At 55.5% G+C, this 16,396-nt stretch overlaps 1 protein-coding gene across 2 annotated transcripts in view; it reads right to left on the reverse strand.

Moving 5' to 3' along the window:
• The window catches only part of TFEB (transcription factor EB), a 48,251-nt gene that overhangs the window by 25,237 nt on the left and 6,618 nt on the right, over positions 1–16,396 (reverse strand). The window contains exon 2 of one of the 2 annotated variants that reach the window (XM_061398143.1): positions 6,625–6,903. The exons of the other annotated variant lie outside the window; for it this stretch is intronic. The gene's annotated coding sequence lies outside the window, so the exon portion shown is untranslated. The remainder of the gene's footprint in view (positions 1–6,624; positions 6,904–16,396) is intronic. 2 annotated transcript variants of the gene reach the window in all.

The raw sequence follows: 16,396 nt of genomic DNA on the forward strand, positions 1-16,396 counted from the left end.
GGAAGCCCTTACTATGCCTACTACCAATAAACCTGAACTGAGCACTTCCCGTTTGTCAGGAAATCTTCCTAAGGGCTTTACTGTGTCTTAATTCATTTGCCGTTCTCAACAACACTGGGAAGTAGGAAATATTAGTGTACCCATTTTATAAATGAGAAACTGAGGCACAGAGGAGTTACTCTGTTGAGTTTTCTCAGCTGTAGTAGAACCAAGGGCTGTCCCCAGGTTTTCTCTTTCTCGGCATCTCCCAGGGAGAAGGCACTCAAACCTGGCCCTTCTGGGCTTGACGTGCCTTCTTGTGGCCTGGGATTGTAGTTCTGGCCTGGGATTGTGTTCTGGCTTTGTAGGGGGACAGTGTAATCAGAGAAAGCTGAGCCTGAGCAGGCTGGGCATGACAGGGCTCCCGGGTGGGGTGAGAGGGGAGCCAGCCTCGGTGTTCCCTTCCAGCCTCCCTCTTACCCACCTGTCCCGGCGGCCCAGCCTTGGCATTGTGCAACCTTGCGGTCCCTGCAGACTGCCCTGTCCATTTGGTGAGAGGGTTGAGGTGGCACCAAAGGGGAGCCAGGCCCCTTGGCCGGGATGGATGGGAACAAGGAGGTTGGGCCGGGATAAGGGAGAAGCTTTAGCTCTGCCTGATCCCATGGGGGCTCAGGGCTCATGAGCAGATAAGTTGAGCCCCATAGGCGTTGGTTCCAGGCACCCTCCAGTCTGGCCTGAGGGCCCGGACACTAGGCAGAGATGGGACCCCTCAAAGCTGAGAGCTGGACTGCCCTCTTGGCAGGCTCTCCGGCCTCAGAGGCCCCTTCAGGCTGGGAAACCTGAGGAGATGGGGCAGCTCAGGACGGATTCTCAGAATAGAAGCAACAGGAGGCCCTGCTCTAGGCTGGGGATGCGGAGCCTCCGGGCCAGCCTATGGAGCACAGGAAAAGGGGGTGAGGCTCCAAGTTCAGCCCTGGCCACACCTCTCCTCCACATTCCTGTGTCCTCCCGAGAAGCATGGGGGACATTCAGTGCCACCACAGCAGGGGAACTGAGGCAAGGAGCCGCCTTCTGATCCTGGGGACTTGTTCTGCCTGCCCAGCCACCAATACCATCCTTGAAATCTAAACTCCACGCTTCTCACAAGCACATGGGGACTCCAGACCCTACTGTTCTGGGATCCCCTTCCACCGTGGGGACTTGTACTTTCTAGAAAAAGTACTTTCTAGAAAGTAGCCTACCTGGCTCCTCTAAGTTGGGCTGGGGAGAAGAAGGAGCTGGGCCTTTCCCTGAGCCCTGACCTGAGGCTGGGTGTGCAGCACAGTAAGTGGTACTGAGAGGCTATGGACCAAGGCTGCCTGAGCTTGAACCCCAGCTCCATCACTTGCTAGTTCTGTGCCCTTGGGCGAGTTACTGCAGCCTCTCGGGGTCTCGACACCTCAATTTCCTCATGTGAAAGGGAGACAGTGCTCCCCACCCTGTATCCACAGTTGATGAGAAACCAACGCATGCACTTGGCTCCTCAAGCATCTGCATGGTCCCCGCTCCCGGGCTCAGGGCACCCCCACTCACAGCCTCACCACCGGCCCTCCCTCCTCCTCCTCACTGGGGGCCCAGTGGCTTGGGCCCTGGCAGGGGCTGCTGAGGAGCTGACGGAGCCACTGCTGTGGACGGAGCTGGTGCCAGGCCCACGGCGGGCCCAGGGCCCAGGCGTACAATGGGGCTGTGTGTGCACCCAGTGTTACCCCGGAGCAGAGCTGGGCAGGCCAGCATCTGGGGTCCAGCCAAGAATTCATTTCCCTGGAGAGGGCCTCCCCACCCCCTCCCAGGCTGCCCAGTCACCTCCCTCCCCCGGGGTGGGGACAGGCACCACCCATGCCCCCACCGAGCCCAGGCACTGGAATGGGGACATGCCTGGTGGCGGGAGCTGGGGAAGAGGGACTGAGTCCAGCTGCCAGGCGGGGCTGCCTACTTGTGAGGCGTCCGGGACCCATTATGGTGATCTGGGGCTGCGGCTACTAGGAAGGTGAAGTCTGCGGGGGCCGGAGGACACGAGAGCGGTCAGCTGGGACCCGTCCCCATCATATGGAAGGAGGGCCTCCCTGCTCCTTCCTGGCTGGCTGACCCCAGGGCCCAGAGCCTCAGGAGAGGAGCCGGCTAGTTCCCCAGGGGAATGAGTCACCAGCAGTGGCTGCAGCCAAGGCTGCCGGAGCCGGGAGCCGGTGGGCAGGTGGAGCCTCTCCTCACCCCTCCCCGCGGGTCTCCTCTGGCTAGAAAACCACTCGGCCGGTGCAGGGTGCTGACCACAGCGTCCCAGGCTGGGCCTCCGGAGGACACTTCCTCTGGCTCAGAGGATTAGCTGTACTAGGCCTGGGGGTGCACCGACTCCTAGAGCTGCAGGCACGGACCACTCACCTCCCCCCCACACACGAGATGCCATGGAGAGAAGAGTCAGAATGCAGGTCAAGGCAGCCCCCCCAAAACCCTGAGTGAGACACAGGGTCTGAGGTGAGGGAGGAGGGGGACACGGGCCTCTGGTGCGTGGGGAAGAGGGGAGGAAAGCCAGACCACCCTCTACCTCAGGCTGTGCCTAAAGTGGGGATCTGGGGAGGGGCGCCCTTGCATGAAGTCACTTTCCATTCTCCTCAGAACTCAGGAAGCTCCCAGCAACAGGAGATAACCGCCCTAGCCTGAGGCCGGCCAGACCCACACACCCTCTCACATCCAGTCATAACGACACAAATGTGTCCCTACGGGCTGCCGCCCACGCCAGCAGAGGGTCACACACAAAAGTCACGGTGCCGGCCTCAGCCCAGCGGACACACTTGGATGCCCACCCTTCCTCTCACACCCACGGGTCCCTGCCTCCCTGCCCAAGCCCCCGCCCAGGCCCATCACACCCTGAAGGCCCCGTCAGAGCACTGCGGCCGCCCTACCCTCGCCTCAGACCCTGAGGACCACCTCTCCCCACGCCACTGGTGAGAGGGACTGGACCTTCTGGGCATGTGTGACCTGCCCTGCGAACAGAGGCTGAGATGCCGGAAGGGGCCTCCCAAGCTGAGCCCACCATCCTCATTTCACCCATGAACAAACTGAGGCTCAGGCTGGGGAAGTGTCTTTGTTCAAGGTTATGGGCAGGGCTGGGGGAGCTTAAGGCTGGTCGAACAAAGCAGAGAACAGGGAAGGCAGAGTGAAGGGCGAAAAGAAGAGGAAGGGGATGGACTTCCCTAGTGGCATAGTGGATAAGAGTCCGCCTGCCAATGCAGGGGACACAGGTTCGATCCCTGGTCCGGGAAGATCCCACACATGCCACAGAGCAATTAAGCCTGTGGGCCAGAACTGCTGAGGCCCTGCGCCTAGAAACTCATGCTCTGCAACCAGAGAAGCCACCACAGTGAGCAGCCTACACACGGCAACGAAGAACAGCCCCCGCTCACCCCGCTCACCACAACTAGAGAAAGTCCGTGTACAGCAACGAAGACCCAGCACAGCCAAAAATAAATAAATAAAAAATTTTTTTAAAAAAGAAGAAGAAGAGGAAGGGGGGATCCGCCACCCTCTCAGAGGTGCAGCTGTCCGGGGACGCTGTGGTGCCACTTCATTCATTCCTTTCAGAAATTCTCGAGTGTTTACCAGGAACATGACTGCACTGTGGCCAGGGCCCTTCTGCCTAGTCTCAGCCCGCGCTCCCCCCGGGAGAGTTTGCTGGTGAGGCTGAGTATTGTCTTCAGAGCCCCACGTCCCACAGATAACGAGGCCGGGCAGCACTCAAACCTCTCCCCCCAGGCACAGCCTAGCAGCCCCCGCCCTGCCCCCACGCCTCACAGGGAGTGCCAGCATCCTCTGGACATCAGGGCCCACAGTCCAGGTCACCTCCAGAGTCAGTGCCAAGTCACACAACAAGGAGCCTAGGAGGTCACCCCTCTCAGAGACTCCCAGGCTGATTTCAACAGCAGAACCCCCTTTTCAGACAAAATTTACCTGGAACTTTGACAGCTAAACATGAGAATGAAGCGGTTCTGTGGGGAGTGGGAAGGGCCAGAGTACCTGGTCTCCAACGGGGGGCTTCCCCTTCCCCAGCGCCCCTCCGCCTAGTCCTTCCCCAAGGCACCCCCAGGGATTCTGAGAAAGAGTCTAAAACTCAGAGTTTTCTCCAGCCACTGTGTTACAGAAACCCAGGGGGAAGTTATGTGTGTGGATTACCCAGGCTCACAAAGAGCTAGGACCCCAGCCCCCACACTCCAAACCTCCAGGCCAAGCTCTCCTCCACGACCCTCAGGGCACCCCATCCCTCACATGGGAAAAGGGACAGAAAGGAAGAAAAGTTTCATGGATTCAGATCCTCCTGTGTGCCCAGCACTGGGCAAAATGCCCCCACAAACATCAAATGCTTTATTTTTCATAATAACTCTATAGCCTACATAGTATCATCTTTGTCTTGTAGGTTAAAAAAAAAAAAAAAATGGACATTCAGAGAAGTTAAGTGACTCACAGAACCTGTGAAGGGCAAAGCCTACATTCCAACTCACCTGTGTGCCCTTAATCCCTCGGGGCAGCCTGGCAGAAACCACCCCATCGTGATGCCCAGGTACGACCCCTCCCTCTGAGCCCCATCCCAAGCTTCACCTCACTCAGCTGACAGGCCTCCTTCCCCAGCTCAGGGCACAGGCAGAGCTTATTGCGAGTAACAGCAACATTAGCAACAATGACAAAGCCACCAGCTCCCTACACCATAGCGCTCACTAGGTAGGCTCTTCGTCCATTATTCTACTTCATCCTTACAACACTCTACTCCCACTCCCATCTCATAGAGGAGGAAACTGAGGCACAGAGAGGTTGATGACTTGCCCAAGGTCACACAGTTAAGGGAGTCGCAAAGCCAGGGCTTGAGCCCATGCAGTCTGGCCCCTGAGCCTGCACACCTCACCCCTGGGCATTGCCGTTCCCTACAATGTCTGCGGTTCCTCCGCAGTGGTCGCTGTAACAAGTGCCCCAGCTGGGGGCTAGCCCTCCTCCACCGAGGCCCTTTTCTTCAGGGGTCAGAGGCCAACTAGCACCCCTGAGGGATGGACAGGGGAATGCCTACCTGAGGAGCACCATCAGCTCACTCGCTCTCCGGCTGGATGGTAACCCTCATCCCACCTTCCAACCCCCATCCCTGAGAGTCGTGGGCCTGCCTGCAACGTTCAAGCATGAATAGGATGCCTACTGCGTGCCTAGCTTCAAGCAACGGGCAGGTGCAGAAAGCAGTGTCCTCGCTGTCTGGCCAGAGGCTCAGGTCCCCAGCCATGCCCAAAGGGGTCGCCCTGCCACCCCAACCCCCTTCAGCACTGGCTGCACCAGATGTTGGCAACACTTAGAAACAGGGCTAAAAATAGTCTCTCTAATGAGTCAGTGCTAAGAATAACCCGGGCAAACAGCCCTCTGGGTGAGGACATGCTGCCAGAGAGGCACCACCTCTTCCCACCTCCCCAGCCAGCCTGGTCCACCCCCCAGCCTTTCCCTCAGCGCCCACCGCAGCCAGCAGAGAGCCTGGGATGTTTACACCCCCTCTGCTGAGTGGACAGAGATGCAGGCACGCGCACACACGCTCCCTGACTGAAGGGGAAGGGGCGTCAAACGAGTAGGCGGACTCCAGAGACCCACCCTCTCAAGGCGGAACTGAGCCGAAGCACAGAGACACTTGAGTGTCTTTCCCAATTCTAACAACAACCCCCCACAGGACACTCCCAACTCCCCTCCCCTCCCCTCATGCCTCCTCTGTAAAACGGGTCTCTAGCACCACTCAGACCGGCCTACTTCCTAGGTCACCAGCGGAACTGGGACCAGAGAGGACCAGCATCATCCTAACGGGCAGATGTCAAACATGGGGGACGAATTGGACCTGGGGAGTCAGAACCACATCAGATCCCATGACCAGGGGCCCCCTCACTTCTTCCCTGTTCTTCCCCAAAATGATCAGAATTGCTAGACTCATGGACATCTGGACATGAATTGCAGGTGACCAGAGCACATTCGCACGATGTCAGAGCCAAAGCTCTCGCCTGCAGGTAAGAGGCAAAGTGACGAGCATCACTCTGCAGTTAGGAGACTGAGGCTCAGAAAACAGAATTAACTTGCGAGGAGCTGCTCAGCTGGGATGACGCCTTACTGCCATCTGCCAGCCCGGAAGCATCACCCAGGAGGCTGGGTGCTGGGTACAGCCCCATTGTCCAGCAAGGCCCAGAAGGAACAGGATACCCTCTATTGCTGCTGGGAGAGAGAGGGAAGGGGCCAGAAAAAGGTGAGGCACCTTCAGGAAGAAAGCAGAACAGAGGAAGGAGGGAAAGAAACGGGTGTCCTGGCCATGGAGTCAGGAGCCCTGGCATCCAGTCACGCAGCTCAGTTACAGACAACTGGGAAATGGAAATGATAACATGGGAAATTTCCCACGATCTGGGAAAACCATTTCCTAGCCTTCCCTCCAGGACTCAGTTTCTCCATCTGGAAAATGGAGCTTGGAACAGCAGGCCATTGAGATATCCGGAAGTATATCATGACCACACATAGGGGTTGCATAATGAATATTAGCATATCAAAGGCTCTAACAAGTCCTGTAGTGAAGAAATCCATCCCCCCCCACCCCCCCGCTTTTTTTTAACTCACACTCTCCCAAACCTGCTTGATTACCAAACCCTTCCACAGAATGCATCTTGAGAAACTCTGGAGTTGGATCTGGGGTCAGCACTTCAAAGGTCTGCACAAACCAGCAGGAAACAAAAGCTTGAAGCCAGCCCAGACAAAATACATCAGGACCTGCAGGCAGCCCCAAGCCCTGAAAAATTCCTGGTAGCTCTGGGCGCTCAAGAGTCTAGGATCTCTGTTCTCTGGAGGCCTCCCTCAGGACCCATCCAGGGTTTTGGTTCCATCTGATCCTCAGCAATCCTGTTGAGAAGGGTAGAGAAGGGGTTAGTATTCCATGTCACACAGCTGAAGAGATTGGGACCCAAGAGACCAGAGAACTCGCCCAGGGCCACACAGTTGGTCCTGGGTGCAGACAGGAGAAACGGTGTCCTAAGTACTAAGCACTTGACCTCCATGATCTCACGTAATTCTCCCAACAACCCTTTGAGGAGGGCAATGGGGTTCTGCCCGTTTCATCGAGCAAGAAACGAATGGGCAAAGAGGTTCAGGCTCACGTCCGAGGAAGGTGGCACAGCTGGCAAGTGCTGCTGCCTGGGTTTCAACCCTGGCAGCCTGAATCCAGAACTCAAGCCCTCAGCCCAGCCCTGCCACTCACTAGTTAGCAAGAGAGATTTCACCATTCTGCGCCTCCGTTTCCTCACCCATAAAATGGGATGTATAAAAAGACGTGGGCGTTAGGTTATTGTGAGGATGAAATCTCCAAATATACAAAAGCGCTTAGCACAGTGTCTGGCATACAGTAGGTACTCAATATGCATGACCTCTCATCAAATACCACATCCTCCTATGGGAGCACATGCCTGAGCCTCAGGGCTCCGGGCTCCGCAGGCTCGAAGCCACCCATAGCTTCCTGGAAATTGACTTCTGCCAACATGTCCCAGGGCGCGCCCCTCCACGTGGCCTCACAGGCTCCAAGCTGGGGTTCCTTGGGTACCCTATGTAGGTGGGGGCTCTAGAGGCTGGGTTTCCCAGCCTGGGTCTCATCCTCTGGGGCCCTAACGGGCCACCTCCCCCTCAGATCCGGGGATATCCCCAGTTCACCATGGGTCACAGGCCTCTCCCCACCCTTGCCCCAGGTCACGGGATGGGAAGGTAGGGGCTCTCCAGCCAGGCAGCTGATACCCTCATGACCTGCCCAAGCTTTCCCAGCCTTAGAGACAAGAGTTACAACCCACCCAGAGTTCGCCACACTTCCTGTAGCTGCTTATCCCCATGAGGTCACAAGATGGGCATCACCACCCAGTCGGCTGGCTGCTCAGGGATTTGTATGCCCACTTGACAGACAAAGAAACGGAGGCCCCGACTTACCCTGGGCAGAGATCTAAGTCATAGAAAGGCTTCTGGCTCCTGGACCAGGACTCAGGGCTGAGTCAGGTCTCAGGCCAGGCAGGCCCACCAGAGCCAGTAGGGGCAGCAAAAAGGAGGAGATGAAGGCTCAGAAGGCTTCCAGGGGGCCACGGGGAAGAGGGAGAGGTCTGAGCTCTGAGACCCACCAGTCACTGCAGACCCTGCAAGTCCTGAGATCCGGGAGCATCCATAAACCTGAGTCCTCCTCTGCCCCACCCTAGCCAGGAAAAACGTGCCCAGCCCGACCTCAGACAACCCTCACCCTCACCTCTGGCGAGGTCTGGCTCTGCACCCTCCACTGACAGGGAGCCTCCACTGGGTTGAGGGGGGGAGCAGTGCTCTCTATCTCCAGATCCCGAGTCAACCACTCACCCCAGGCACTGCTTCCTCTCACTGTCCCCACGAGCACATGTCATCACCCAGGATCCCCTACCTGACCACCCCACAGGGCCGGGTCACCCAGCCACTTTGCTAAGAACTGGGCCCTGAACCCCCCTCCCTGCATTCTGGCTCCCACATGTGGAACTCAGTCTCACACTGAGTAGATGCTCCATAAACGTCACTACGTGGAGGGAGATCATCTCTCAGGCAGTGACTCCAAATATTTTGACCATGACTCACAGAAAAGTATATTTCATTTGACCCAGTATACACACACACACACACACACAGCCTGAAGCGCGTATTCACACGCACATGAAACCCTCTGAAGCTGTACAAAACAACACCCACCAGCGCTGTGCATTATACTTGGATGTTTCCTATCATTCTTTTTCATTTAATTTATTACTTCCTTTTCATTTCATTTTCATTGAGACCCAGTAAGCTGATTTCATGGCCTGATTAGGGTCCAAACAGTGGCCCTGATCCACAATTTAGAGAATAGCCCTCCAAGGAAATCCACGTAGCCCCGCTCCCAGCCTGGCACACAACCCTCCATGCAACAGGTGCCTAAGAGAGGCATCCATTTGGCGGACACTGACTCTGGCCAGGCCTGTGCTAAGCATTTTATTATGGTATCTCATTTCATCCTCCCCATCATCTTAGGAGGAAGGGACTGTAAGGAATTTTACATGTGAGGAAGCTGAGGCCAAGGTCACAGGCTCAGGCAGGAGTCAAAGCCAGGGCCGCCTGAATCTGGAGCCACGTTCTTAACCATCCTGCCCCATCCTGTGCCCCGGGTGAGTGGCCTTTAAACCCAGAGAGCTCCACCTAAGGAAGTCTACTCCCTCCAACTATAAAAAAGCCATTTCCTATATCAATGTCATTCTTTATATTTGTTGACTGTGAGATTGGAGATGGTACAGAGAGAAGACAGCGCTCCCAGCTGGAGCTGACAGGCAGTAAGGCCAGCCCCCCATCTTCTTCTCAGTACACCCTGCTCCTTGGAAGAAAAGCAATGGCAAACCTAGACAGCGTATTAAAACAGCAGAGACCTTTTGCCTACAGAGATCCATACAGTCAAAGCTATGTTGTCATGTACAGTAGTGAGAGCTGGACCATAAGGAAGGTTGAGGGCCAAAGAATTGATGCTTTCTAATTGTGGTGCTGGAGAAGACTCTTGAGAGTCCCTTGGACTGCAAGGAGATCAAACCAGTCAATCTTAATGGAAATCAACCCTGACTATTCATTGGAGGGACTGAAGATAAAGCTGAAGCTCCAATACTGTGGCCCTGATGCCAAGGGCTGACTCACTGGAAAAGACTCTGATGCTGGGAAAGATTGAAGGCAGGAGGAGAAGGGGATGACAGAGGATGAGATGGTTGGATGGCATCACCGACTCAATGGACATGAGTTTGAGCAAATTCCGGAAGATAGTGAAGAACAGGGAAGCCTGGCATGCTGCAGTTCATAGGGTCTCAAAGAGTCGGATATGACTTAGCTACTAAACAACAACAGCTGTCGTGGAGAGAGCCCTGGAAACAGGATCTCTTATTATTATCCGCAGTCCACATGCCAATCCGTGCCATCAGAAAGAATCAGCGCGAATCTGGTGTTTTGCTGTTTGCACACAAACGTGCTCACATACCCTATGAGGTATACTCGTACCATGTGCTGGTCCAAGCACTCGACGTCCATTACGTCTTTTAATCCTCAGAATGAATACACACGCTGGGCCCTGTGACTCTCATCTCCATTTGACGGAAGAGGAGGCTGAGGCACCAGCATCACGTAGCTGCAAAAGCAGCAAGGGCAGGAATCGAGCCCAGATTGACCGGCGGTGTTTGCTCCCAATTCTGACGTCAGCAAGGAGTTCCGGCAGCCTGGCCACAGCCCACTAAGCACATCACGTCTATCCCCTTCTCACCCGAGCCTCACATGCTTCTGGGAGACAGCAGAGGAGGCCAGGAGCGACTCCTCAGAGGTGGGGCTGGCAGTCGGCTCTGGGGACTCCTGACTCCACCGGCACCCCACCCCCACCCCCGCCCCGCCGCCCCTCCTCTGCATCACCTGCTTCTCTAGCCCTGCTCGAAAGATAGCCCCAGGCCAGCGCAGCCTGCGGGACCTCACTCCCACTCACCCAGCTCCCCAGAGACACCCCCAGCAACACACACACGCACACATGCCCATGTACCTGGGCGAAGGCAGCCCCCTGGAAGGAGGCCCCCAGGAACGCTCAGCTCCTCCAGGGGCCAGAGCCCAGGGCCAGGCCCCTGCCCCAGCGCCAGCCCCAGTTTCCTCATTTTCCCCAGGGCTGTTTCTCACCCAGCCCCCTGCACCTTGGCCTGAGAGGAAGTTACACAATCCCCTGGGAGCTGCAAACTCTGCTGAGGACTACTCACAGCGCAGGGGGAACCACACTCCCGGAAGGCCTCGCACACCCACAACCCCGTCCAAGGCAGACGGGCTCCCAGCTCCCGTCTCACTGACCCGGGGCTCCAGGCCGCTGACCGGGCCCCTCCCTGCTCCCAGACAGAGTCTCTGACAGCCTCCACCCTTCACACAGCCTGGCCTCACAGGGCCCCAGGCCAAGCTGCCCCTGCACCAAGACAGAGGGGCAAGAATTTGCAGGACTCCTGCTGGGTCCCCAGTGGGCCAAACCCTAACCCGCACAGCCTCCCCGCCCCTCCTTAGTCAGAAGCCCCGCAGTTCACCTCCTTCCTGACTGACCACATGTCTGTGACCTCAGCCCCGGGCCTTCCCAGGGTCTCCAGACAACCACTTCACAGCCTCGCTCTGGCCCACCTCAAAATGGACCCTGGGACCCAGAACGGTCCTGTGAAGCTCTGAGCCACCACACGAGCTTGTGGGAAAAGGCTCTCACTACATGAGATTTTGGAGGTTCCTCAGCCCCCAACGCACTTCTCTAATAGCCCAAGACACTTGACGTTTTGCTAGTGTTTCCTTCTCGGAGCTAAGGGATTCTCAACATTGGTAAGTAGATACCGCTTGTCAAGAAAGGCTGGAAGTCGCTGAGCTGTTATTAGTTGTCTGCACCTCAGGGTGGATGAGTTTACTAGGTCCGTTCAGGAAGGGACAATGTAGCAGAGGGGAAACCAGGCAGGCCGAGGGACCTCAAGATGCATGGGGGGAGTGAACCCCAGGACTGGGAAGTCAGAGGAACCCTGAGAGCGCTGACCCAGAGTCTGGCCCGATCCTGGGCTTTCCCTGGGAGAGCGCACTCAAGAAGGACACTGAGCCTGGCCTGGGTATACAAAGCCCCTAAGGATGATCTCTGGCTCCCACCCTTCACTGCTGGACTTGCAACAGAGCCTCAGATAAGGAATATGATAAGCACCTCTTATCATTCCACACAACCTTGGACTCCCACCCAGCTGAAGACAAAGTCAGGAATGGTTTTCCTGGGGCCCCAGGGCTCTCCTGAGTGCCCCTCATTTCTGCAGCCCTCATCAAAAGGCAGGGGCCCTCAGGGCCGTTCTGCCACAGCCCGCTGAGGCCTGGAGTGGCAGGAATCAGGGCCAGGCTCACGCGCCTCCAGCTCTGTGGACAGACAAGGGGAAGGGCTGGTTCTAGAAACCCCTCGCCCCTTGGAAACAATGGCCAAGGGCCCCTTTGCAGGGACACCTTTCAAGATGCCCACACACCCAGCCCCCTCTCCCCAGTCCCAACGACAACCCATGGCGGGGAGGGGCAGCAACACTGGCACCCTCCTTTTTGATGAGGAGACCGAGACTCACAGCACTCAGGGACGTCCCGAAGGCCACGCAGCAAGTTGACAGCAAATCTCAGGTTCCTGGCTCCCTTCCTAGGTCACAGTTTCTCAACCTCAACACGACTGACACTTGGGGCCAGAGTAACTCTTTCTTGAGGGGCTGTTTGAGCACTTCAGAACCTTTAGCAGCATCTCTGGCCTCTACCCGCTAGATGCCAGTAGCATTCCCTGAGTTGTGACAACCAAAATTGTCATCAGACATCACCAAATGTCCCCTGGGAGACAAAGAGAACTGCTGCCCTAAAAGGACCTGAAAGCCAGGCGCCTGCCAATTCTAACTTGAAGGGTATCTGCTGTGAGAGCTGTAGATGTGCCAGGCAGGAGGGCCTGGAGGTGCTGGTGAGTACCCCTTGGGCTCAGTACCCTCTGGGCAGAGCTGCCCCCCTGGCAGGCGGTACCACTTGGGAATCTCATCCCAAGACCACCTCCCCAACCCCAGCCTACAAACCAGCCTCCTCCCTGGCATTCAATATTTCAGTGGTCTTTCAATAATCACACACCCTGTGAGTAACAAATTTTGAGCACCCCCAATATAAGCTTCTTTTCTCAGGAAGTGTTAATAAATGCCAGTGTATAAATATGTCATGCATATGAGCAAACATACACAAAAACAGATCTATAAAAAAGACAAGGAGGGAAATATAAATTATACTCAGGATGAGATACTGTTACAGTTTCAGCAGCTCACCAGGACAGAAACAAAACAGTCTACTGATACCAAGTATCAGTGAAGACACAGCAATAGGAACTCTTAGGGGTCATCAGTGAGGAGCAAATTGGTGTAACCACTTCACACAGAATTTACTAAAATTGAAATATGCATCATATACCCTGCAGCAATACTCTAGCAATTCCACTCTATACAGACTCTGAAGAAGTGTACACACCAACACACCAGGAGGCACATTCCAGGATGTTCTTCCAGCATTGTTCACAGCAGCCAAAAAAGGCAAGCAACCCAAACCTCCATGAGTGGTGGGATGGATGCAGATATGGTATCAAGTTCATACAGTGGATGCTGATACGTGAACGCAGCCACTCGCAACAGTGTAGCCAGATCTCTCCACTGGCCAACGAACATGTCCAGTGTTACTCCAGCTGCATATATTTAAAATCGGGCGAAACTAAGCTCTATTGCTAAAGGCCACAGGTAGGGGTGGTAACATGATCAAGGTGAGCAAGGAACTGATTATCTTAAAAGTCAGTAGAGGGACTTCTCTGATGGTCCAATAGCTGGGACTCCAGGCTACCAAAGCAGGAGGCAGAGGCTCAATCCCTGTTTAGGGAACTAGGCTACTGCATGCCCACACTAAGGCAAAAAAACAAAAGTCAGGATAGTGGTTCACTTTGGGAAGGGGCTTATGACCAAGGTGGAGCACACAAGTGGATTTCAAATGCAGGTTACATTTGTTTCTTCACTGAGGTGGTGGTAACCTGGGTGTTCACATTTATGATTATTTGTTATATTATCCATATAGGTTTATGCTCTTTTTGGAAATTAGGCTATATTTCACAATAAAAGGGGGGTGAAAAGGATGAGATATAAATACATCGAAATAGAAGTTCTAATAGTCTCTTCCTCCACCTGGCTTTGCAAACCATTATGATTCGGCCAAAGCGGATGAGACCCTATATCTGGCCATGGGTCTGGAGGAGCCAGTGACACCCGGGGTGTTTGTAGAGGGCTCTTCCAGCTGCCCCTCAGCCCACAGGACCTGGGCACCACAGTCCTTTTCATCTCTGCCCGAACCCTGGAGCATCCCAGCCACCATTTGCCCCTGGTGGGCAAGGGGAGAGAGTTGCATGAAGCTAGGCTCTCTCATGCCCACCTCACCCTGCCCTGGTCTGCTCCTCCGGGTCCCTGACAGCAGAGTTCAGAGGCCCATGCTGGGAAGGCACTGGAGGAACTGGGCAGGCCTTGCTCATCCTATAAATACACCGAAAGAAGGAGGGAGGCATAAAAATGAAATGAAGAAGATGGAGAGGAGAGAGACAGGGAGCAGGACAGGGAGACACACCCGCATCGGGGGCTGAAGTTCCAGTTGCTGTGGAAATAGAGAGAGAGTCAGAGGGATGCGGGTGGGAGGGGCAAAGGAAAGAGGGAAAGGAGAAGAGTGCTTGGGGCGGGAGAGCAGACGCACCGCCCGCAGTTACAAGCCCAAGTCTCAGGGCTCAGCACAAGCGGGTCCAGAGAGGCTTGAGTGTTAGGCCCGATTAGCACCATGTGCCCCGGGGCCCAGGGCCTCAGCGAAAGGTGAGGGGCTCAGGGGCCAACAGCCTCCCCGTGGCCCCACCTGGCGCTCAGCACACTCCAGGTCTCCTGGAGGGGAGGGCCTGGTCCAGGGGGAGAGGCCCCTGGGCCTGTAGAGGCGACCCCCCAGGTGGGAGGACCCAGGGTCAAGAGAGCAGTCCTTCCTGGAGCCTTCTCAGTGGGTGAGAAGCGCTGAGCCAAGTTCTAGGCACGGGCCCAAGCCCTTTTGTAAAAACTTTCCCTTGGCCAGGGAAGAAGGCTCTTCAAGGGTGAGCAGGGGGAATAAATTGGGAGCCTGGGATTAACATATATACACTACTATATATTAACATATGTAAAATGGGTAGTAATAAGAATCTACTATATAGCAGTAGGTTACTGGACAGCACCGGGAACTCCAATCAACACTCTGTAATGCCCTGTATGGGAATGTGTGTGTGCTCACTCAGTCACGTCTGACTCTTTGCAACCCTATGGACTGTAGCCCACCAGGCTCCTCTGTCCATGGGATTTTCCAGGCAAGAATACTGGAGTGGGTTGCCGTCTCCTCCTCCAGAGGATCTTCCCGACCTAAGGATGGAACCCGAGTCTATTGTGTCTCCAGCACTGGGAGGTGGATTCTTTACCACTGAGCCACCTGGAAAGCCCCACAGAGTCTAAAAAACAGTGGACATATAGCCTGGCGGGTTACAGTTCATAATGTCTCAAGGAGTCGAACACGACTGAAGCGATTTAGCATTCACGCGTGCCTGACTGACTCACTTTACTGTACATCTAAAACTAACACAACATTGTAAAGCAACCATACTCCAATAAAAATTAATTAAAAAAAAAAGGAAGAATGTTCTTCAGACCAAAGGGCCAGGTGCTGGCATGTTTTTGGTCATTTAGTCCATGGCTCTGTATGATAACACACCGCTCTGCCTTTCTCTGTCCTCTGTAGATACTGAAATTCTCCCCATCCCCGCTCCCAGGCCATCAGCTTTGGGAAAGGAGCTATGTCTTTATTCCCACCCATCCTGCTTGGTTTGCACAGTGCTAGGCACCGAGTCAGTCCATGACTGCTGACCCTAGTGGATGCTGGAGTGGGTCCCCCAACCTCCCTGGGTCCCAGTCCCCTCCTCTCGAAAACACGGGGGCAGTGCCAGCTGGCTTCCGAGGCCCACAGCCCTGCAGCCCCAGTCAGCTGGTCCTGCGCTGGCAGGGGCAGCTGAGAGAGACAACACCTGGCCAGGGCGAGGGGGGCTGGGACAGAGGCGGCAGGGGGGTGGGGGGGACAGGATAGTGTATCACCTCCTGGCCACCCTGCACCCCTCAGGGACTGTAGGGGGCTGGGGCAGCTGCTGTCCCCAAACCAGTTATAAACAAGGCAGAGGACAGGCTGTGACTTCCCTAAGCAAACAAGGGAAAACAAACCAGAGCCCCACCCCACAGACCCACTGGTGGAACTGGGGAGTGGCGGGGGGCAGGCAATGGGCAGGGCTGCTGCAAACTCTGCAGGGAGAGACAGGCTGTGAGCCTGCAGGGAGTTCCTCCTTGGTCACGTCCCTGGGTCCCATCCCTGGGTCTTAGGTGGTGATGCTCTTGCAGGGCAGAGACCATGGGTAAGGCATATGTGCATCCTTGGGTCTGGGCCCATTTCACACTCACCTACTCCCTCCAGGAAGCTGCGCTGAGCACCCAGTACATAGCTAGCTTCCCCTGGCTTCCAAGGAAGACTCTACTACTACAGGCTTTGGGGCAAGCCCATAGGGTCAGCCCAGCTATCTGCTGCCCTCAAAGCCCAGGACCCCCTAAAATATGATGGACACATCTCGACCCCCAACAATGACCCCCCCATCTGCCGGCCCGGTGTCTCCAGGGTGAGGAAAGCAGAAGGGAATGGCTGTTTCTTGCGTGTGTTTTATCATTTTTATTATTCACCAAAAATGCAGTTCAAATAGTGATCAAATACCCTTTAT

Source organism: Bos javanicus, chromosome 23 (assembly GCF_032452875.1).
Source record: "Bos javanicus breed banteng chromosome 23, ARS-OSU_banteng_1.0, whole genome shotgun sequence".
NCBI lineage: Eukaryota > Metazoa > Chordata > Mammalia > Artiodactyla > Bovidae > Bos > Bos javanicus.